The sequence below is a fragment of the Papaver somniferum genome, chromosome 6, assembly GCF_003573695.1.
Source record: "Papaver somniferum cultivar HN1 chromosome 6, ASM357369v1, whole genome shotgun sequence".
Classification (NCBI taxonomy): domain Eukaryota; kingdom Viridiplantae; phylum Streptophyta; class Magnoliopsida; order Ranunculales; family Papaveraceae; genus Papaver; species Papaver somniferum.
The window spans coordinates 107,953,013-107,978,322 of record NC_039363.1 but is presented as its reverse complement, the minus strand read 5'-3'; the positions used below and the strand labels follow the sequence as shown (position 1 = coordinate 107,978,322).

At 36.5% G+C, this 25,310-nt stretch overlaps 1 long non-coding RNA gene and 1 pseudogene across 1 annotated transcript; one reads left to right on the top strand and one right to left on the bottom strand.

Moving 5' to 3' along the window:
• Positions 1-11,980: 11,980 nt before the first annotated feature.
• Positions 11,981-12,994, top strand: LOC113288783. The gene is made up of 3 exons (XR_003330704.1): positions 11,981-12,463; positions 12,559-12,667; positions 12,796-12,994. It is a non-coding gene; the product is annotated as an uncharacterized LOC113288783 (long non-coding RNA).
• Positions 12,995-13,131: 137 nt separating this feature from the next.
• On the bottom strand, positions 13,132-18,354 carry LOC113288782 (annotated as a pseudogene).
• Positions 18,355-25,310: the final 6,956 nt, after the last annotated feature.

Genomic DNA, 25,310 nt, shown 5'->3' with positions numbered 1-25,310 from the left:
GATCGCAACACAGAAAAAGCATGGAAGAGGCAGGAAAGATGGCGATACCCAATGAGAAAGACCGCGAAAAGACTCCAGAGGAGGAAAACCAAGCCGAGATAAAGCAAAGCGGGAAAACGAAGAAGGGAAAAATAGCTGAAGGAAGCGTAGTAGTGATAAGCGAGAAAGAAACCCCAATCGCCAAGGAAAAGCGAACCCCGCAAGGCGGAACAAAGTCAAACAATTCCAAGCGCAAGAAGGTATCGATACAAGAGGTTGAGGAAAGTGTTGAATTGCCCGGTTATCTTGATAAGGAAAACGAGGCATGCGACGAAGGCAAGGAAATGGAATAACTAAAGGAGGATCTCTACCAAGAAAGACGAAGAAAGAAAGACTTGATAAGAGAACGAATTAGGCTAGAAAGGCAAAACGAGAAGCTCTTGATTAAGAACAATCACCTAAAAGGAAAACAAATGGAACGTAACACCAAAAGAGGAGAAAATACTTCGGGAAAGAAATTGGAAGCTGAAGAATATCATGAGTATCGGCGAGATATGAGGGGGAGAAGGGAACAAAGTGAAAAGGAATATTTGAAAAGAGCCATAGAAATCAGCAGGAGGGAATTCAGGGAAAAAGAATATCGTATGCAGCAGTTGATGATGACAAGGGTAAAAGGTGCATCGAGCAATAACCCAGTGACGGGGAGGAAATCTGGAATGCAGGAAGGACCAGAAATGATGAACATATGTGCGATAAGTGAGCTATGAAAACCAGAAATAGCAGCACTGTTTTCGTTGAAACAAAGGGAAAATGAAAGCTTGAGAAGTATTGTGACAAGGTGGGATACAATTTTCAAAGAACTAAAGGGAAGGATATTAGAAGAAGATTTAGTACGATCGTTTATTTATGCACTGTCAGCCAGACACCCCTTATTTCAACATTGTTCAAGATCAGAAACGAAGTGAAGAAGAAGGAATTGAAAAGGTATCAGTCAGAGCATATCCGCCTAGAAAAAGAACGCTAAATGTTGAGAAAGAATCATAGAAACGAGAAAATGTACTTACAAACTTATCATTAGAAAATGTACCAGATTCACAAAATAATATCAATAATATTTTCAAGTTTGATGAACCGATTCAAATAAGGCATCTAAAATAACACGAACTACAACACAGGCGAGTAAGACCTCATATTAGGAGGCGAATAAGACCCACGAAATGAATGGTTTCTAGAGAAACGTAAACCCTTCTCCTAGAAAGGCTGAGAATCCACGGCATGCTCCCTAGTTCGCATGAAAGTGCAAGAGGAAAGACCTAACACATGTCATGAACAACTCTCAGAAAGGAAGCTAGGGGCAATGATAAGACATATCCGCTGAGTGTCCCTTTTATGATGGCCTTCGGTAAGGGGTGTGGAGTATGACCAAGGCGCCGACGTATTTGGTTGAGCTGCGGATGCCTGGGACATCTGGAGCGTTACCGGCCATGACTGTATGGCAAGTATTGGCTACAAAGCACTCGATCCCAAAGAAACCTCACTTAGGGTGTGACTTCGTAACCTCGAGCCATATCAGCGAAGGGAATAAAAAGTCACGAAATCAACTGAATGTCGTAATAACTGGATGGGAGGAGACCAACATACATGTTAAGGTTAACCTCCTTGAAGGGGAAATCATGGAGAATATAAAGGGATGGAACCCTCCAGATTAGGGAGATGCGTGACCAAAAAAGACGGAAATGTCATGGGGATAACATTCATGGGAATGGCTAGGCCCGTCACACTATCGCGAAATGGGGTTCATAAAATGTTAATACGAGGTAGATGGATCATTATTTGAAAGAATGATAAGCTCCTGATACTTCATCGAATAAAGATCATTCAGAAAGGATGAGGCACAATAAGACCTTAATTAGGAGGCACAGTAAGACCTTGGAAAGTAACACATGAATGAATAACACAAGAACAATACATAAAGCAAAGATTATCATGAAATGAGTAAAAGGACAAAGGCAGACAAAGGGCAATGGGGAAAGGTTAAGCAGCTAGAGTAAAGACAACATGAGAAGCATAGGAGAAAAATTAAAGTAAGAACACGTAACGAAGAAAAAAGTTCAAAGCTTATACGCAAAATCAAAATAGCGGGATGCCAACCTTTCATTCTATAACTCGAAAAGACACAAAAGAATAAGAGGCAAGTATATACTTTAAATTTTGTTATTCTTTTGAGTATTCCCTCGGCGAGTATATACTTGACGAAATAGAAAATCACAATATTTAAAGTATTACTTGATGTTTAAAGTGTTACTTAAAGACAATCAGCAATATATAAAAGAAAAAAGTCAAGGTGTTTTGCCCCCCAAGCTTGGGAGTGCCCAGATAAAGAGATTGTTATAAAAACTAAATTTGAAAAACATGGGAGAAGGGAAACTCAGATCGTTGCTGAAGAGGAATTCCATCAGCAACTGTTTCCTCAGGAACCCCACCACCAACCCCACCAAAACCATCTCCAGTATCTGCACCAAGGTCCGAAGGTTGTCCTGGAAAACTCGAGGAAGCAAAGGCACACTTGGACTCTTCCTCCTCGACCTCGGTCTCATTGATTTTTTTCCCCTCGTAACCCTCAGTAAGCTCCCCTTCTTCACCTAAGACAGTTCCGCGGTTGATTGGTTGCTCGTCATCAGAAAAGACCTCAAGAGGAAAGGTATGATAAGGAATGCCATGCTCGTCACAGAAGCTGTTGAAGAGAGCAATCAGGTGATCCTGGGTATTCTTGCGAGATAACTTCGCTACTTTCCCATAATCCTCTATCATCTCATCGAGATGAACGTTCAAACCTTTGACCTCATCCTTGAGACAAGAAACCTCTTTGCGGGACTCATCTCTCTCACGGGAAAGGTGATGAACTTGATTCTTGTAACACTCCTCGGATTCTGCAAAAGCAAAACAAGATTTTATTAGAAATATGAAATTTTACATAACTGATAGTATCTCGAATTACACCTAGAACTACCTTCCATCTGTAAGATAGTGGTATTCAAAGTTTCTTGGATATCGGAGTGCAAATGATCCAGCCTGAAGATTTCTAGATCTGAATTTTGGAGTTGAACGCATAGATCGTGATATGCATTATCCCAACCTTCACCATGACCAGACTTTGAAGTATCCTTGCTAGGTTGAATAACGAGAGCACCCTTGTTCTTGCGAAGATCTACAGACTTTACTTGGGAGGAAGATTTGACAGACTTCGAGCGCGAAGGGTTATCCAGCTGAGCCTGAAGAAATTCCACCTTTTTCTTTAGACAATCAATTTCTTCATTTAAACCAACTACTTTGTTACGAGATTTGCGAAGATCAACCACAACCTGATTTTTCCTACTGATCACACGCTCATTATCTTCCTCCAGTCTCTTATAGGCAGATAATAACGAGGCATGAAGATTCCTCGAGGTAGTAAGGGAATTTTTAACTCCCTGAAGTTCTAACTTAAGGCGCTCGTTCTCGTCGTGAAGATGAAGGTTCAGCTCTTCGTTATGAGAACAATCGGTAGACAGACGGTTCATTTGCGAGAAAAGGGTATCGACCTTCTCGTTCAAGATCAAGTTTCCAGACACATAACAATCATTCTGAGTCATGAGGTTCAAATTTTTATTTCGGATATCTTCCAGCGAGGTGGACACTTCAGAACCCATTTGGCATTGCATGCATCGAGCTTGACGAAACCCAAAATAAGAAAATAACAGAAGTAAAAACAAAGGCAAGAAATGCACCTACAAGGGAAGAAAACTTACTTCGAAGCTTCTCCATCTTATTCTCTTGATTGCTGGAATACTCCTTCTCCTCTCTGAGCTCCTTCGTCAAAGACATTGATTTGGGAATCATCCTTCTTCATCTTCTCTCGGACCAACCTAGCCTCCACTAAGCTGGCCATATGACGATTGACCTCCTGAAAATTGTCGAAGCAGAATTTAATAATAAATCACGAAATACTGAAAATATGTCGTGGAAAAATATGCATGGCTCACCAAATTCATTAAAGAGGAATGTTGTTGGAGAGTCAAATTCATGGAAGCATTCAGTAACACGGAAGAATCTTGGGAAAAAAAGTCGTCAGCACTGAAAGTCACCAAAGATTCGAGTGTGCGAGACCTTGTAGCAGGATCTTTGCAAGCCTTGTTATAGATATATTGAAGGAACTTCATATCAGGATCATAGATGGGGTTGTACGTCACAGAAGAAGTCGCTTGCTTCCCCTTTTCGTGATAAAGGGGTTTCATTGTGGGTATCTCAGGATGCTCGCCTAGAGGAGGAGGAATAGAAGAATCAGCAACCTTGGGAGAAGCGGTTGTACGGGACTTGAAAGATTGGTGCTTAGGAGCTGTAGGTTGACTCGGAGCAGCAACATAGCTCCTAACTGTTGTCAAAGCATCCAAGTCCAAAACCTTGCGTCGCCTTTTAGGCTCGCTATAAGGAAGAGCATGTGGAGCATCAGACTGCGAAATAAACAAGTTCAGTAAAACTAGTACGTGGATGAGACAGAGTATACGAGATGATGATTTGGACGAAGTAAAGATACCTGAGCAGGAGAAATAGGAAGAGTAGGATGATCGCGCCTTTTCCGTCCCTTAGCTAAGTCATAAGAGGGTTGTCTAACAAGGGAAGTATCACCCTACGAAGAGTAAAGGGTTAAAACTTAAGTTTATACCACAAAAAAGTGAGTGATGGGCGAAATGGTTACTTGTTTAAGAGCATGAGAGTCAGCAGTGACATCCCCTTCCTTGCACGCTTTGAGAAGACCAACAGCAGGCATCTCATACTAAATAAAAGGGAAAAGGGGTGTGAGAACAAGCAAAACCCAAAACTAGGTAAAGGTTTAAGGGACGAAGCTATACCTCAGTTGGCACAGACCAGCGAAGCTTCCAAGGATCACAACCGGCGAGATAATCGTGTTTATAAAGGGGACCTTTGCGAGGAATCCCTTTCTCATCGACACCCCAGACAAAGAGACCTCCTACCACTAGAGGTAACTTCGCCCAGTCTTCGTCTTGCGACAGGTTGAGAAGGTCCACATTTAAAAGAGGAGTCTTGAACGAGGCCCAGGTAGTCTTATGGATGAGATCAATGCCCCACTCCTGATACTTCTTAGTGCTTGTAAACCTTGCGAAATAGTTAGCCGCGAAGGAGTCCACACTATAGTCGCGAGGGTTGAATTCCTAAGCTGTTGATGGAACCAGCGAAGTACCTTTTCATGAGCGAAGTACAAACTCGTTGGAAATACGAATTGCATTACCAGAAAGCTAAAAGATCCCACATTGAAGCTTGTTCAAAATCTCGAGAAAAATGGGATTAGAAGGATCGTAAATGGGAAAGGACAACACGGCTCTTAACTGACCGACGGTGACAATTATCCTGTGTGCGGACCAAGTTTCGGACAGAATCCATCGATAGTTCAGTTCCATATCAGGAGTTGCAGGGATGGGAGGAACCACGGAGGAGCCAATGGCAGGGGTTAGAGACAAACCCATCTTCTGGAAATCTGCTTGGAAATCCTCAAGGGTTTTAAGTTGAGTAGGGGTTAATACCTTCTTTGGAGCCATAAAAGAAAGGTAAGACAGTTGAGAGAAATGAAACAATAAGGACATAGACTGAAGCAGAAGGAAAAATGGCTTGAGTTCACAAAAAAAGAAGGTATTAAAGAAGAAGAAGGAAACCCCAAACTAGAGCCAAAACGAGGTATTTATAAGCAAGTGGAAGGTTACCGGAAGACCAGGTTGACGACATGTTCGAGGAAACTTGACCGGTAGTAATCGATTACCAGGAAAACGTGGCCACGTGGAAGCCAGAAAGTGGAGAACGTGGCGGCCAAGGAATCTCAACCGGTTCTTATTCCATTCTCATAAAATTCGAACGAAATAAAAAAAAGGCAAAATGTAGGTACACAAAATAGGTTCGCCACGTGGCCGTACATGAATGCACGAGATAGGAGTGAGGGATCTCACTTAAAGATCTCAGTTAGTGGCTTGTCAAATCAAGTCGGGATCGTCATTATTGAACAGTCAACAAAATGAAAAACCAGGCGCGAGATATCATATTGAGGCGAGGTGACTCGCTTGAAGAAGTCTAAATTGCGAAGGATCAATTGGAGTACCCGGAAAGATACCAATCACGAAATGAAGTTTGGTGAAGTAAGGTTACTTGGATGGAAAGATAATCGAGGAAGTCAGTAAATTATGGAGCAAGAAAATATACAGTTGTCCCGACATACATTCAAAGTTGTCAGCGAAAGAAAGGGGAAAATTTATGGAAAATGACCTGGGCGAAGTATAAAGCATCTCCACGAGATCCTCACGAAGTAAAATGAGTTGTACACCATTAGGGTCGACTGGTATACAAATAGGGGTCCTTGGGTAAATGTGAGGGGGTCGGATTCGGTGAGAAGTGATAGCTTTGTTTCGGGAGAGATTAAGGTTTCCTTATACTTGAGAACTTGTATTTTCATTACTTGGAGTGGTTAATTAATAAAGAACTTCTTATCTAAACCTTTATCATGTCTTAGATCTTTTTCTTTTCTTATTTGGGTGTGTTACCGGATTTTCGGTAGTTACAAAATTAGGAAAAAAAAAATCCCCAATTTAGACAAGTAAACTAGGACGGAGGGAGTATTCATAAAGAGCGAGGTTTTGTACTATCCATATAGAAAGTGAAGTTTTCCATACAACTCATCATCTCATTCTCATTTCATCTCGGAATCAAAACTAACATACACAGCTAAAGCCTCAAAGCTATATTATATAGCATAATTGCTAAAGATGAATACAAGTTTTGCTAGGATTGTTATGAGTTTAGTAGCAGCCATAGTACTGCTGATACCCACCTTTTACGTGATGTATAGGGACCATAGGATAAATCAATTTAGGTCACATTATATATGATTTCATCCCGATTTACATTTAAAGGGATCGGGTCCTGAAATCCAAATTTAATCAACAACCTTTTACGATGAAATTGTTGGGAAAAAAATACAATAATGCACTTGTATATGATTTATATAATGGGGGGATTCATGCACATTCTTAGATGGACAAAGTCAGACAAGATTTGCGCCAATTTTTTCGCAAAACTCAAAAGACAATGAATTTAAGTGTAATATTTTGATGATATGTTCCTCTTATAAGACTCTACATTCCTACAAAAAATGAACACAATTGGAGATGAATAAAACAACCATCTACCTCTTTGAATATTAGACGTTCAAATTTAACGGTTGAAATTAAGATTGGTAGATGGTGAGGTTTGTTATGTCGAATTACGTTCATTTTTTTGTAGGTATGTACAGTCTTATAAGAGGAACATATCATCAAAATATTACAAATTCATTGTTGTCTGGATTTTGCGGAGAAAATGGCGCAAATCTTGTTTGACCTTATCCATCTAAGAGTGTCCATGGATTCTACCTCATATATAATTTATATAGCACTTGTTTAAATTTGAATTCCCCGACTATCATTGCCAATAGAATGGACCAATAATGTTGATACCACTAAATATCGTTTACACATGAAAGTTAGTTGTTTATTCGTGTTAAAAAATGAATTAGGTTTTCGTGGTCCATCTCTTTCCACAAATTGATTCCTTCAACGATTACCATCACCTCAATGTTAAAAATTCAGATGATTCCTTAGAACAATTTTTTATGGCAATGGCCAAATTGTGTTGAGACAGGTGGATGGCCAAACACGTTTCTTCACTTGGGAAAAGAAGTGGACGGTTGATCATCAAGCACCAGGTAAAAGAACACTCGTCAGCGTGTGTAGCTCAAACTCGGCGTTGGAACCACAACCGCGGGCGTTTGAAGGTTAAACACGGTGTGCTTTCTACACACGCTGGCGCTGAAGAAAAATTGCAAATGGATAGTTTTCTTAAAAATTCATAATTCACTTTTTTACCTCTATAATTTACCATCATCTTCAAAAAATTCACTCATACCAAAATTCACTTCTCTTGAATTTTCTCTTTTAAACATATTTCAATTTTTTAGTTTTATTACTGGTGAAATGGCTGAAAAGGTGATCACACTTTTTTGCGATGCAAAACTTGAAGCTGTTATTTCTAAAATATGTGGGAGTTTAAAGATTGAAAATTGTAAGAGGGAAGTGCAAGTTTTTGAAGTTGCTCCAAGAAAATGTTCCGCTAAAAGGCAAAGAAGAGCTCCAGTTTTGAAAATTAGTAACAAAAAATTCAAAAACAAATGCGAAACTGTAAAAGAGCGCATTGAATGGAAGATAAACAGGAGGCCAAAGCTTGTACTTGATTTTTATTGAAGTTGTTTAGTACCTTTTATTATTGTCCAAGTTTATATCTTGTAGAAGAATTGGCAGTAATATCAATGAATGAAAATATTTAGAATTTAAAATAGATTTCCACTTCAGATTAAGCGATATTTATTACATTTTAAACTTGCATATAACATCAAACTACATTTTAATAAATGACAACAAACCCAATTCAAACTACATCAAATCCGGCGATATTTTCTCTACAGAGTTCATAGCAATCAAAATGCTTAAACTCTCTTCCGGTTTCTTCAGTAAACTTGGTATGAGCGATGGTTTTTTGTGAAACAGATAAACAACAAGTTAAGATATTTGTGATGCAGTTGATCAGGGAGAACAAAGGTAAGATACTCACCAGTTCTTCGTTGGATAATCCAGAATTGCTACGGTGAACCATCCACAAAACTTCTGTATAATGTTTGACATCATTGGTGATAAATGATAATCTTAGTTCTAGGATCTTACTGGTTCTTATGGTTTCGTTCCACGACGCTACAAAATGTTCCAATACTCTTTCCCAGAAATAATCATTGTTCATTGGTCTCATCATACGATGTAACCAACATCAAACAAGAGTAACATCTTCTTCCATTTTAAAGACCGGGAGAGGCATTAGAGTGCATAACGATGTGCTTGAGATGGACCATCTTTAAGAATGTGGAAACACGCTTCGTTCAGAAAAGATTTACCGTGGGATTCCTCCCAATTATCAAGAGCTGTTTGGATCACTTCAGCTTCAGTTACACCGATGAACTTTTCTCGATCAATTTCCATTACCAGAGAAACAAATGGTTGGACTTCAAACCTAATATATTAAAAACGAGCATATAATCGACGAGCATATCGGCTTCCCGGGTTTCCCGTCAGTGAGACGAACATTGTAAAAATGTTCTCCCAAAAAGGACCGTCTTGAAAGCCGTATAAAAAAAAATATGTTTTGCGTATAATTATATTCTCTTCTTCAGTAACCTTGGGACCACGATTTCTAGAAGACATTTCTGCAAAGTGAGAGAGATTAAGAGTTTTAGAAAGAAAGAAGAAGATGGGAATTTGGAGATGGGAAGAATGGAATTTATAGAGTCAGAAAGAAAATCGAGTCGTTGAAAATTTAGTCGTTGGTGTTTGTGGTAAAACCGCGCAGCTTAACCATGACCGCGCAACTTTATCATGACCGGGCGGCTTTACCATGATCGCTCGTTTGAATTACCAACGACTATTTTTTTTGTTATAAATACAACACTAAGTTTGATTCTTAACCAAACCAACAAATTTCTATAAATCCAATAACATCCACCATGTTTTCTAAGGCAAAGCGAAGCAAATATTATGTATCGAAGAAAAAGAGGTTTGTCCATTATGTTTCATGGATAACCACAGTCTTATGCAATGCCCTTGGATGTATTCAAAGTGTCCACGGGAAGGTTGTTCACGCATCAGAATGGTGATTGAATCACAACCGGAAAAGCTCAGGTGTTTGCAATGTCAAGATCCCAACTGTCCAGAGGAACCACATATGCTAGATGATGTTATGAAGATTAAAAAAGAAGAAGAAAAGTTTGCTACACTCTGCAAAAACTTCAAACTTAAAGCCAAATTGAATAACAGGTTATTACACTGCAAGCATTGTAGTTATGGAGATCATGAATACAAACATTAATTATCCACAGAGAATCAGTGGATGCTCAAAGCACGGTTGCAAGACTTATATGCATTCGTGCACTTCTTCTGGAGAAGACACATATGGAAGGCATTTCTGGAAATGTCCTACGTGTTTTTTGGTGGAGTGGACTAATTGAAGTTGAAGGAAAAATCGATTCATTATGGTATTATGTTATTTAGTTTGGTGTTTAATTTGTGTTATTATGATTATCTAAATCAAACATGTGGATGTCTTCGCATTTCCACCATCAATATCATAACTAATTTAAATCTTTCTTGTATTAAGCATTGGATTAAACATTGCACCATCAATATCATAAATAAAAACATACTGCATTTGATTAAACAACTACATCATACATGAGAATAAAGGAAATACATTAGATTAAAACAACTACTACATAGGCGTCAATTCTCGTCGGGTGGTGGAATTCCTAGGACGATGTAGGGATCGTATCTGTTGAGCACCCTAAGAATGTTGAAACAAACTTGGAAGTCCAAAGGACGTCCGTCGTGAGATACTTCCCACATCGCTAGTATTTTGGGTTCCACTTCATTTACAGCTTCACCGTTGAGTTTATTTTTGTGATTGTGCACTAGTACAGCTATGAATTCCGATACATGATGACTAATTACACTAAAAAGATACGACAATCCGTGAGAATCACCCCCATAAATGTTCCCCATTTCAGCGACAAACATTCTATAAACTTTCTCCCAGAAACAAAACGTCGATTCGGCTACATTCCTAAAAATAGCTTTTTGTGTGTGAAAAACAGAGGCTCTACAAATAGCTTAATCCTCTTGTTGAGTGAATCTAACATCACGATCTCTGGGAGGAATTTTTGTAGATGATTTGAGAGTGAAGAGATTTAGAATATGGGAATTTGGAGTTGAAAGGAGGAGTATTTATAGAACTGAAACTTCTAGCCGTTGGATGACAAGATTTTTCAGCCGTCTAGATGTAGCCGTTCGCGGTTTTGGTTTACACGCTGGAGGATTGAGTTCAAACGCTGGTGTGTGAAGGAAAACCGTGCGGTTTTGGAACACACGCCAGTGTTTGTGGTTCAAACGCCAATGTGTTTGTCACAGCCGCCCGTTGTTCCATCAAGCGTGTTCATGTTCTTCCGTCTCACTCAACAAACCAACAATTTTATTGGGTTACCCATCAGTTTTTTAAGTTCGTTGAGTCCATAATAAGAACAAAATAAACAAATTTCATATTTATTGAGTCCATAGAAACTGCCCTTGTAAATTCAATGTTCGCGGTATCTCTTAATCCAAAAAATAAATTTCTTCCTTTTAAGTATCAACAAATAACATTTTTAGTTTATTGTTTACTAATGATTTATGTGGATCTCTGCTGGAGACAACGTCTGAAAATGAACATGATTCTTGTTGTATCAATCAACCTCGAATCCTAGGCTACAACCTCATCCTAATCAACTCTACTACTCCAAGGACGCGTTTCGACTTGGTCCAACATGTGAACCACGGCCGCCATCTGATAAAATCCAAAGACAACAAGATTCTCTCCTTTGCGAAAAAATAAGTTTCCATCACTTGTTGTCAGCAAAATAAGTTCTGATTACTAAATTATTACACACTCCATTGAAAACATAGATCGTACTGTATGTATCTGTATTAAAGTATCTTGGAAAAGAAAGGCAAATCAACTCTAATTTATTTTGGTTAGATTTTTAAGCAACAGCAAATGAAATGAGACCGACTGTTTCTTGTAGCTTAAGGCATGGTATAGGTCAAAAACTTCGTACTTTGGATAATATCTCACCATATACCAGAAGCTTTTGACTCGGTTCCACTTTCCTAATTAGTACAAAAATATTACCAACTACACTCTAGAGTAGAGAAGAAAACAGACAAACGAACAAAGATGATGAATCATGTGCATTAGAAAACAGACTCATGTTTTGGCGGTTAATTCATACGCGTAACTCGTTAACCACGTTGGATTTAAGGAGCTCCTCGTTTTCCAAGTATGTTGGAGCTACTCATGTTCAGAGGCATCAAAGTATTCCCTTGCTGGATAAGTTCGCACACTACAACTATCGAATACACTCATGTCCACGTAGATAACAGTGGTCAGGACTCGTCATAGTTTTGTCTATAAATATAGCTCCTCATCTCATTCTCATTTCATCTCAATATCAAAACCAATATACAGAGTTATAGCCTTAGAGGTAGAAGCATACTAACGTTGTTGAGAATTTCAATTAGCGAGAGAGAAGTAGGTGTTAAGAGGAGATTTAGAAAGCGAAGGTACTTTTAGTTTTGATATAAAGTTAGTAACAGAGTTTGAGAGAGATGGGAGTTTCGCTAGAAAAAAACGTAAGCAATTCTGCTTTGCCATTGTTATCTCTAAACCATGTATCATATCTTTGTAAGTCAGTTACGGAATCATCCAAGTTTTATCAAGAAGTTCTTGGTTTTGTCCTCATTTAAAGACCTTCTTCTTTCAAATTTGAAGGAGCATGGTAAGTTGTAATATAATTCACCATAATTTTTGGTATTACAATTTAATTTACTTGGCCTATAGTTTTGGTCTAATGTAATTATTGGAATTTTACAGGTTATTCAACTATGGAATTGGGATACACTTGTTACAGTGTAATTCCATTAATGATGTCCAACAAATGCCAGTAAAAATCAACCCAAAAGATAATCACATTTCTTTCCAAGTAAGTCCTTCTCTTCAGATGTACATATTAATTGCTTATAGTTGCAAACATGTATTATATGTTTCGGATTCATGAAGGGGTCATTTGAGACTAATTTGTACCTGTATGTTGTTCTACACGGTGTACAGATATTGAATTTGTAAAGAAGAAACCACGAGAGATGGGAACGAAGTATGAAACTGCCCTCGTCGAAGAAGGCGGTGTTTTCGTCAATCAGCTCTTCTTCCACGACCCTGATGGTTATATGATTGATATCTGCAACTGTGACAACCTTCCAATTATTCCACTATCTTCAAGTGCATGTCCCATGCTTAAAAAGCCAAAGTCTTACGTAGATGCCAAGAAGAGTAAAGCACTTGATGCCGTAGAGATGGAGACGCGAATGATGGAAACCTTGTTTGCCAATATGATTGATATTGCCATGTAGAGATCTCAAATTAAAAAACCATCTAAAGTTCATGTTGTTTGGAGGTTTTATACCTTTTTTTTTTCAAGTATTGCTAATATTAATCTAAATTTCCTTTTTAGTTAATCTTTGGAACTTTTTTTTTGCGTACACCAATTACACATCAAAAAGATAACTAAAGCTAACAAAAATGTATCGAAAGATGAAATAAAACCTCATAGGCTTACAGTGAACCTCTCCCGTATCGATGGACGAGCATAAAAGTCGTATTCCTCATCTTCGTTCTCTAACCTCGATTTTCCAGGAATGAACGGGTCTTGCCCCATGGTAGTGAAAGGCATTAGGCCAAGAGCTCTTGATATCTTGATCTCCCTAGCAATTTTTCTCTGGGCTTTGGCACTAATCTTGAACTGCAAAATGAAAAAAGGAAAAAGCAAAGGCAAAAATCAAAAAAACAAACAGATGAAGCATCTGAAAGAATAAGCCAAGGCACTCTACACTAGTCAAAACAATTTTAATCTGTATTAAACAGAAAGTCTGAATCTGAACTCTGTTACTTACCTTGCTTCTTTTTTCAATGATACCAGCTTCAGTAATAAAGTTGGCAAGGAATCTAAGGTTCTGCAATACGTCAGTAGCTTCAAACATGAGTACAGTTGCATAAGATTGTTACAGCCAGCTAAACATTGCAATTCAAAATAACAGTTCTGTCATATTTAATTATGAAAAGATTTGGCACAAGTGCCACACAGGATGTAGTGAAAACAACATGAGACTAAGATCAATTGTAGACTAATCATAATTTGGTTTCCCTGGCACTTTCTTGATTCCAGATCGTTAATTCTGTCATATTTAGTTATGAAAAGATTTGGCACAAGTGCCACGCAGGAGGTAATGAAAACAACAAGAGACTAAGATCAATTGTAGCCTAATCGTAATTTGGTTTCCCTGGCACTTTCTTGATTCCAGATCGTTGATGGGGTGAACTACCTGTTGTGTAAAGGTTGAGCCAAAAAAAGTCAAGTCCGAGTTTCTTAATCATCGACTTGCTAGTCTCTAGGGCACAAAAAAGAAAGAGAGAAGATAAGGGGGAAATGATCTTGGAAGATAAAGAGAAATCAAGGAAAATCTTGTTTTAGAAAAATCTGCAATGAGTACCAACAATAATCCTATACCGTCTGTCAATGTAACTATAAGAAAATCACAAAGGTGAGAAAGCTGGACAGTCGCCTATGTTGAAATGTCTTAACACATTTGTACGCCCAGATATATCGAATTCGACATTACTTAAAGTATAAGAGAAAGGTTGCTTTGGAGACGTTGCATTTTCAACTAGGCAGATACCATACAGAAAAATCACATGATTTGATGTTAACAAGTAAAACACAAAAATGATAGCTAAAACCCTTTTTTCCACCATTAATCAACCACAGAAATTTAATAAACGAAGTAGTAAATGCGCACCCGAAAATCAGCATATTTCAGCACATCCTCCGTTGTAGTAGTGAATTCCTCTCTCTGAAAGGGTTTCCACACTCCTGCTCTTCTAATATCAAGATCCTGCACAAAAGACACAATCAAGCTCTATATTGCAAGACAGAACAAGAGCACATGCACAAGGTAAAACAGAAGATCATGGCAGCAAGAAGAGACTTGCAAACTCAAGTACTATAGCTGAAGATATATCTAGTCTTTTTTTTTCCATATTATGTTGCTTCTCATTGGAATACATATTAATCTCACACATACAACTTATATTTGCATGTACATAGCAGTTGCAACTTTAACGACTACGACAATAATTAGCACAACTTCATCATGACATTTGCAAGATTCTTTCTCTAACTCTAAACAGATGAAAGGAGGATCAAACAGCTGCCTCATACCAAAATTTCCCAATTCTACAACTCCATGCATAAATTACTAAACAGAAGGCTTACGTTGTCCCAGGTCTGAAGTTCACGTCTGGTCTATACGCATAATCTTCTGTCTCTAGCTCGTCGTAATTAAACCCAAAATAGTTGGCAGCTTTCTTCAATTTTCCATCCATCCCATCTGATAATGAATTGAAATTCTCATCCAGGCTATCCACAGACTGGTAATTACTACGTGCACCAAACCCAGATCTACCACGAGGGCCAAGTTTATCAAGTTTCTAGTAGAAGGAATCTGTGTTTCGAGTACTGTCAGGAATCTCACCAAAAATCCTCCGCTCAAAATCATCAGACGATTCGAAGGACTTCCTAATTCTGTTGTCATCATTGAGGTAACCTGTTTACGTGTACATTAAAATGACAGGATTTAGATTTAAATCTTGAGTAATGTAGTAAACCTATTAGCACTGATGAAAACAAACAGTAAGATATTTATCAGGCCAGTGAAGTGAGTCTAAGATGCCTGACTGGCAATTGATATCATCTGATAATAATCGTCTGTACATTCATGAAGGTATCAATTAAACATTTACAGATAACATAACAGTCAGACTTTTTATTTTTAAAATAGTTTATTTTGAGTGAAGAATGAATGCATATAAAAGCAGCACCATCAGATAAGGATTGTGGTATAATATCAATTGAGCCTCAATCATCAATTGGCTAAATATATATTTGCCTTCTTCCTCATTAGTCTTCATTAAAATTGAGAGATATGCCCTCTCGGATTCGAGGACTTTCAGATTTAGACAATTTACAGTTCCAACTGAGCCCTAATCTTACACACACCTACACAAGTTCCTAGATTAATATTTACACAAACAAACCACTTATTAAGTGTCTAATTTATCTTGAGCTCATATCAGCAGCTTTAACCAATAATATTGAACTGAGGAAAACCAATAACCCACTGTACCGTATAGAAAGATGATAGCATAAACCTGAATGTCCAGCAGAAGAAATATTTCTGATCATCCATGGTTGACGACATTGCCCAGATAAGCCACCATTAACGGATCTAGCTCCAACCCGTATAAGATTCATCTCTGCACAAAACAAACCCATATCAGTAACAACACAATCACGATCGATGACAACCAAAATTAATCAATTCAAACCAACTGAGGCAATCTGAACAACAGCGAATAAACTTAATCAAGAAGAAATGTTCAAGGAAAAGAAACAGTCTTCAGTATCAGATACTAAGATTGAACACGGCTACAAAACAGAATGATCTGATTTTGCTTCATTGGTTATTTGATTCACAAAAAAAACTTGGAAAATCCGAGAGATTCTATTAAAATCAACTATTTCAAATACCACCTTTTTTCATGTTGTTTTGCTTTCTAATAACAAAAAATACAATCAAGATGAAGAGGTATATGTGTATATGTGCCATATGAGATTAGGGGTTTTGATAAATCTATAAGAAATTTCTATTTTTACAATCCCAAAACAAAATAACTTTTTTTTTACTTAAGAAGGGTGATTCATGGAATTGCATGAGGAGAAAAAAAACATGGTTATAGAAAAGGAGATATTTGGTTATAGAAGCCCAACTAATCCTTCTTCTCGTAAATCCGGCTATTGTTCATTGCATACACTTGAATTTAGGAGACTAAATGACTAAATAAGTGACAGCTGAACTACTGATTGAGGATGAGTAGAATCTATTTAATCAATAATTAAGAACTCGTCATGAACAACTTCAAAATTAAACAAGCAACTGTATTCAAATCGGTAACAAAGAATCAAACACATACAATTATACACCACTACAGACAACAAACTTACAAAATTACAAAGTACAAACAACATACAGAATAAAATTCAAATTTGAACTTTAAGCCACTACCGCTCATTAAACATGACTTGAAAAGATGGAAAGGTGGAAAATATTATCAAGAGGAGAAGTAATTATGCAGGTGACTATAACAAAAAGGCAAGGCAAGGTAAGGTGGCCTGAAAGACATCATCGAGAACCAGATACCAAACACAGAAGACTTGCAGAACATATAGGAATACATTTAACATTCAGTTAGTCTTGTCTATATGGTACCTAAAATTGAACTTCTGAGATAATTGATCTGATAATTAAAACAAATAAATACAAACATTAACCTTTGAAGTAAGATAATATAGAGCTGTTTCAAAGCCATGGGAACATTTGCAACTACTGGACAGAAGCTTGAAGAGTTATATATATATATATAATGCATAACAAAGTCAACCAATCAATCCAATCGCATCAAATACTTCTGAGTTGTCGGACATTAGGGTGTACTATGCTAGCTACCAACAACAATAACTACATAACAGCAATTACAATTTCAAACTGAAAAGCTTCACAATTTTAGTAGAGAATGTGCTACTCCATTGTGTGGGTGTACCAATAATGAAACTAACAACTCATATTCACCATGAGTCACGTAATTTGATAATACCATAAAACACATGCACTAAGGGACCTGTTCAGCAAGGATGGATAGGTGTCAAAAAGCTAGAAAAGTATATCAACCTCTAATTATACAAATCAAATATCTGAAGTAGAGTGGAATTCCAACATACCTGTTGGCAGCTCCTTGAAAGCAGTGGAATAGCTTGTGAGCCTTTGTTATTGTTATACTGCCAAGAGCAAACGGAAGCAAATTCAATACGTAACACCGAAAAATCTAAAACAACCAGCACAGGAGTATCTTGAAACCCTAAAAGTAATTCCAACATCATAATTCCTATACTTGAAAAATATATAAACAAAATTCAACACCATTAAACATAAAACTAAAGCTGAGAAAACATTGATCCAAGTTCAATTTATAACTCCATTTCAGTCGATCATGAAGTAAATTAAACGTAACATCTAATGTGTGGCACATTTCGTCTACAAATCATGTGGATGGTTGAAAAGTAATATATACATTTTCAGATTTCCCACAGATCACATGCTAGTAGGTCCTTCTGAAATTTCTTGGGCCATGTTCTAAGTTAAAATCAGAAGAGTAAACCTTACTATTAGCTGAAATGTAATTAATGGTGTGACTCAAAATGGTAACCAGGACCCTTGGCCAAAATCACTTGCAATGATTTGATTCACTTGAGCTAGGAAATCGCGCACCTGCAGTAGCTTACAATGTCAAAACTGGCAAATCTAAAGATTGTGTATCAGAAACCATATCCATAGGCTAAAGAAGGAACCTTCAAGAACTACTATTATGCAGCAGGGGAGCAAAAGATTTGAGACCATACCCCTAATAAAACTGATAACAAGTTAGCTTAATAGTAGTAGTAGTTTTGCGTTCGGGTTCAGATGAACCCTAGACTCCATGATCAGTTGGATTATCTTTTACAATATAAAATATATATCAGTAACTCATTTGTGTGGTCACAGAACCATAAACGCAGAATCACGGTCCCAGCCATCCACATGATTTGTGGGTACATTCTACCTGGCAGCACCAGGGCCTAGCATTGATACTCCTACAGCCAAGGTGCTTACCAATCCCTTCTCCTCATCGTAGTTACATATGATTTCTAGCACTGCACCTATTAATAATCCTTCTAAAGCAACTTTCTACTTTAAACTGCCTGATGCTCAAATCTCCCACAAGATGTGTGTACAACATCGATAAATACAACACACAGATGCAAGCATGCGCAAAATGTAGAAGAGGTCATGCAATAAAACCTATACAATTTTTTGCATCCAATGGATAAAGAAGAATATGTAATAACTAATAAACTATTGTAGTCAGTTATGCAATAATGATAAAAAATGGTTCCGTAACTTCTTGTAACATCTTACATGATTTCTGTGAGACAATCATTTGATGTAGACTCGGAATGTCTCGTATTGATCATTCGATCACTTGAAAATTGCTTTGAATCTAATAGCTTGTGTGAGACATCTATTGTCGTCTTCTAAGAATGTTTCAATGATTAAAATGGAGTTTAGAACACTTAACATTATTTGGACTATAGACATAGTATGCGTACTTGCATATATGTTGATCCAAGAACGGTGTAGTATGCATACCCGTATGCGTACTGGCAAGGTCAGGTGAAGTCCGGGAGCCTTGGTATGCATACCCGTACACGTACTGGCGAACTCAGTTGAAGTCCAAGAAATTTGGTATGCGTACCCGTACGCGTACGGATTTCAACTAAAGTTTGGATGTGTAACAGTATGCATACCCGTTTGCGTACTGTCGAACACAATCCAAGTCCGGCTACTTAGGTATGCGTACCCGTTTGCATACTTGAGTGAGTTATGTTCCAAAATCGGTTATGTCATGAACCAATACATTAATATAACAAGGAATGCAATCTTTTGCAAACCGTGGCTATAATGTTCATGAATCGATTCGAGTGAATCAAACCGATTTTATTTCAATCGTGTCGTGTATACTTCTATGAGAATATAAACAATTGAACAACTCTAGAACTAGTTTCATTTGAATCATTTGAACTAGTTGTGATTAAGATGAATAAGGTTGATATGAAAGTGGTCATATGGCTAACTTCAGTCAACTATTGTTGAGCCAACAAGGTGTACACGTTTAGGTACGGTTACTCATATCTAAATGAAGGTACATTTCATTTGTGTGTAACAAGCTAAGTTCGATTTAACGGTTGAAAGATATTAGCTTGAGTCTAATCAGGTTTTCATCTAACGGTGAATATTTGAATGCTTTGTTACCAAGGTAAAATTGATCGGAAACCCTGATTTGAAAACTATATATATAAGGGAGAACTCTAGCAACTGGGAAACCTAATCCCCACACCTCATGTGTGATACTAGTTGTGACTAGAGTCGATTCTCTTTTAACCTTAGGTTTTTTCCAAAACCTTGTAGGTTAACTACTTGAAGACTTCATTGGGATTGTGAAGACAGACCCAACTATTTTCTTTGTAGTTGTGTGTTCCGATCTTGCTGGTTTCTATCGTATTAAGTACTATCTTCTCTAAGATTTGCTCGAGATTTAATCTCCGATAGGCAAGATAAAAAGTAGTCACAAACACCTTCGTCTCATCGTTTGTGATTCCACAATATCTTGTTTCACTTCCAAACGATTAATATTATGGTGAGGTGATTGATAATACTAGGTTGTTATTTGGGAATATAAGTCCGGTTTATCAATTGGTTCCTGTGCACCTTGATTTATCAAAAGACATAACAAAACTAATAGGTATTTCTGTGGGAGACGGATTTATCTATCTCAATAGACTTTACTATGTGAGACAGATTTATTTATCAAGTCTTCGACTTTGGGTCGTAGAAACTCTTAGTTGTGGGTGAGATCAGCTAAGCGAATCAAGTGCGTAGAATCCTGTTGGGGTTCAGAGACGTAAGGAGCGCAACTGTACCTTGATCAGTGTGATATTGATTAGGGCTCAACTACATTCCAGTCTGAAGTTCATTGGTAGTAGGTTAGTGTCTGTAGCGGCTTAATACAGTGTGGTCCTCAAAGCTGGACTAGGTCCCTGGGTTTTTCTGCATTTGTGAATTCCTCGTTAACAAAATTTCTTGTGTTTGTGTTATTTCTTTTCTGCATTGTATTTGTTTATATAATTGAAATATCACAGGTTGTGCATTAAGTTCAATCAGTTCTTGAATCCGGCTCTTGGGTTGTTGACTGAATTGATTGACACTTGGATATTGATTTGTGATACCGTCCAAGTTATTTCTCTTATTCAATGGGGCTCACAAATTCCTATTTGTTTGATTGCGGATTGAATTGAGAAACTAAGATATAAACTATTTGATATACTTTTCTAAAGATTGAGTCTTACTGTCTAGTTGATTCTCTTAAAAGTATATTGGAGTTTTTCCATACAGATTGTTAAGCGAAATATTGGATGTGGTTGTTAGACGCCCGTTTTTTCACTTGTGGAAGTTAACCTACGCAAGAATCGCCAAACGCATGAGAAACAAGAAAGATTTATAATGGATCTTAGTAATATTTCCCAGTTCAACGACCATTTTAGCAAGAAAATAAAAGAAAATTTATGAAAAACTTGGAATAATCAGTATCTTTGATTCGGGCATTGGTGTATCTTGATTAGAAGATCTAGTTTCAATTTCTGCTAAGAGTTAGTGTCTTTTCTTCTTTTTTTCTTTTTTTTTTTCATTATTAATTTTTAACTCGACGGTATAATTACTATTGAAGTTTTTAATTTTTATTTGATTTGTTTATCGTTAGTGTAACTTGATTTGTATAATGATGGTAAACCTTATATTATGGGGTAAACTTGATTTGGTTAAAGTTTAAATGAGCTTTTGTATGTGAAGAACCGGTTTAATTTGTGTGATCAACTGTGAAACATGAACAAAAAAAAAATTTGAGTAAAAATAGTGCTGGCCGAAAACTCCATTCTCTACTAGGATGGAACCTCAGTTTCCGTACACTCATCTTCTTTATGGGATCCGAATGGATCTATTTTGATAGACGTTGCTGGATGAAAAATTCAAACCTCATAACGGCTATAATTTCATTTGTATATTTTGTGTTTCTTTCTCATATAACCAAACGTCTTTCCACTATTCTCAACAAGTACATAACAATTAGAATGATGAATGTAAACACCACAATTATTGAAAGGTTTGTACAAACACGACAATAAATTATTCATCAACAAAAAGATGCACAAGATACGGAAGTCATGGATAAGGATCTACGGTCTAACCTCGATAAATGAATGTTCGATAAATGAATAATCTCGGCAAATGAATAATTTTATACGGTCCCGTCTTGGACCAAGGTGATAAATGAATAACCTCGCTTAATGTATTAATGGATAAAAAAATTGTACCCTTAAAGGCCCCATAGAAATATTAACGAATAATTACTAAATTTCATATAAAAAAATATATATGAGAATAAACCAAAATACATAATTATTAAATTTTGCATAAAAATATATGTAGAAATAAACTAAAATGTGAAGTTAATTCTATGGTTAATGTCTTTTTCTTCCACCCAAACCAAAATGCACCTCATCCTTAATTTTATGTAATGCTTGCATAATTTCTGAAATATTTTTCTCATGTTGTAGCAAGTAATTTTTTATGGTGATCATCGCTTGAAATGCATCTTTGGATGGCGCATTCGGCACGATGCTACTATCATTTGGTTTGGGATCATTCTCATATATATTGCTGACTCAATGATCTCTACGTCTATTGGAGATTCCATAATTGCATCATTTTCGTTAAGATAGTTTAAAAGATGTTCGACGTCCATCACATTTCTATAACGTGAATTAAAAATAACACCAGTTAATCCTTGGTTATCTTTCTTCTATGAACATTGAATTATTGATAAGAATTTTACCAATACCCTCTAGCTACATTTGTACATCTTCTCTTATACAATTTAACTTCTTAATTAAGAAAATACGATTTTAAATAAATAAATATTCATTAATCGATAAATGAATAATATATTATCGACAAATAAATAACACCTCTAAACGAATATTTTTTCTTGGTCTTGTGGCATTCATTTTTCGAGGTTAGATTGTAGTAGTGTTTCGCTAACAACTAGAAATTACTATCGGTACAAAATAAAAAATCATTGGAAGATTCGACATGTTTCAAGAAGAATGGATGTAGACGACATCCAATTGCTCATATTTACGAATTTAAATTATAATTTTGTACTAATTATAAGATAATTTTTTAACTATTACGCGTTTATCATTATTATTTTAATCTTTATTTAAGTAAATTTGTATTGTAGTTATTGTTTCAATTAATGGAAATTCCAAGATCAAAGAATTTTCTTTATTTAATTTCTAAAACTAGTAGATTTGCTTGAGGATAAAAATCAAAATTGAAAGATAAAAAAAAATCACCTTTGAATAGAGATGAAACCCTTTTAGTGGCACACAAAAGTTCCACGTAAAACATGTTTAAGATCAAAAGTTAAAAAATGTGACCTTTCTTTGAGTATAAAGAAAATGGACAAGGGAGAAAAAAAAAAGTGTGTTCCTGTTAGACATAATTTTCGTGTCGGAAACCAATTCAAACTAAATAACCTAGCGTTATAGTGGTTGATTTTCCTGGCTGAATTGATTTGACTTCGAGAAAACTGGATTTTCACCCCCCCAAATAGCCTAGCATTACCGTGGTTGATTCCCCTCTCCCTGGGCTAATCCAGAAACCCTAACTCTGGCGTAGCCTATGCTCAACATAGTGATTGGTCAAAATGGTGCTTGACTCTATGGGACCGGAAACTAGACTGAGTATCAGGCCAATATATTTTATTTCAGATATCCTAATTGAAATCGGCTAATCAATTGAACTCAAACTCATATCACAATTATTTAGGAAACTAAGAAAGTCTTTTCTTTTTAGTAAAACAATTAGCATGGAGAGAAAGAATCAAAATGGTGAAATAAAATTATGAGAAGTTTGAAAAATTAGGGAATAAATAACTAAAATATCATTAATTTAGAAGAAAGTTTAAGTTCCTTCTTCATTTAGTTCTCATCTGTAGCACAAACCTCTCTAACCATTTTCAATACATTTCCTATTGTATTTGAATGAATGTATCTGCTTTAGATCTTTTTATACCACTCAATCACATATTTATATTTAGCCTTATCATACATTGCTGAATAATTAAGACACCCTTCTGGTATTATTTATCTTATGGAGACTTTTGGTGAGGTAAAAAAATCAAGGAGAAATTTATATAAAAAGGTGGCAAGGTGTTTGCACTCACAAGCATATAGGTGGATTAGGGTTTCGTGACCTTAGGAAATTTAATTTAGCTTTACTATTCAGAATTGCTTGGAAATTAATCCACTGATCAGATGAGTTGCGGTTTAAGATTATAATTATTTTTATAGGCACTAAAAGAAAATAATAAATGAAAATTGTTTACAATCTTTTTTATTTTTTTCATAAAAACTATCCAAACCGAATTTTTCCTTATAAGAACTAGTCAGCAGATATAATAAATTGAAAGAAAAATTTTCAGGCCCCGAACAAATAAAAAGTATCTAAACCTCAATAAGCATGATAATAAAATTAAACTCGCACACACATAAAAAGAAAATGTAATAGATATGATTCAAAAACTCTAATTTAGGGGAAAGAAAAAAAACAGCTAAAACTTAGAGTTAGTTAATTTTGGCAAATCCAAAGTTTTCTCTAAATAATAAGAGAATGTGCATAAACGAAACTCCATGCTAAAAATGACGAGTTAAATAATAAATTATTGGTAAACAGAACTTTTCTAAAAACCAAAAAAATTGACTTATGAGGTTCTAAGCAATTGAGTTTGACTGAGGCATGAAAACTCTGAAGCATGAGCTACATGTCTTATTGGTCTATTTCCCATTACAGTGGACTTTTCTCGAGCTATTTTACGAAAGTCCGGTCTTGAACTTATAAGTAGGTTGTTGCATGCTGGTCGACATGAAAAATGGCTTAATGCCATCTAACATATTTTTTTCCTGAAATTAGTAACACAAGTTGAGAGCACGTGCAATTGCATAGAAAACTGCGAGCTCTTAGAATTGTGAGGGATAATTTTGAGACGAATATTTGCGTGCCTAAATTATTAGTTAGAGTTATTTGGTCACCAAAATCTTAATTTATACTCCCTCCATCGCACCGTTAAATAACCTAGTTCAAGTTTGCACAATTCTTAAAACAAGGAAGGGAAAAGAGTACTTTTAAGTTTTTTCTTTTTACAATTATACCTTTATAGATAATAACTAGTGAAATTTTGAAATGATTTATCTTCCAAACTTCACGGATGTTCGCAAATTTCATACCAATACAAACATGCTTATCAAATTACATATATCTCTTATGATCAATTAAAAGGATAATTTTAGAAATATCTCCTTGTTTAAAGATATAAATCATCTATTATGAGACAAAATCTAAAAGTAAATAGGTCAACTAATAATGAGATGGAGGAAGTATAAGTGCTCTTGATGGAGAGCTACATGTAAGAAGTTACAGTTTCACTATATCTTCAGGAACAGATACAAGCGTTCAGTGTTGAAAAGTGTGTTAGACCGTGGCAATCAAAAATACGTGTGCCACACACCAAAACTTGGGTTGTACATAGGGCTGCACAACGGGTAGGGTGGGTAGGATATGGCCTATACCCGCCACCCTACCCGTTTACTGGCGGGTAAGAAAATTTTTACCCGCCACCCTACCCGCCATTAAACGGGTAAGATCCTACCCAACCATTCTCTGGCGGGTCGGGTAGGGTAGGGTGGCGGGTATAACCGTCTATATCACCTGCAATACACAGCAACAGAGCCTGCTCCTGCCATC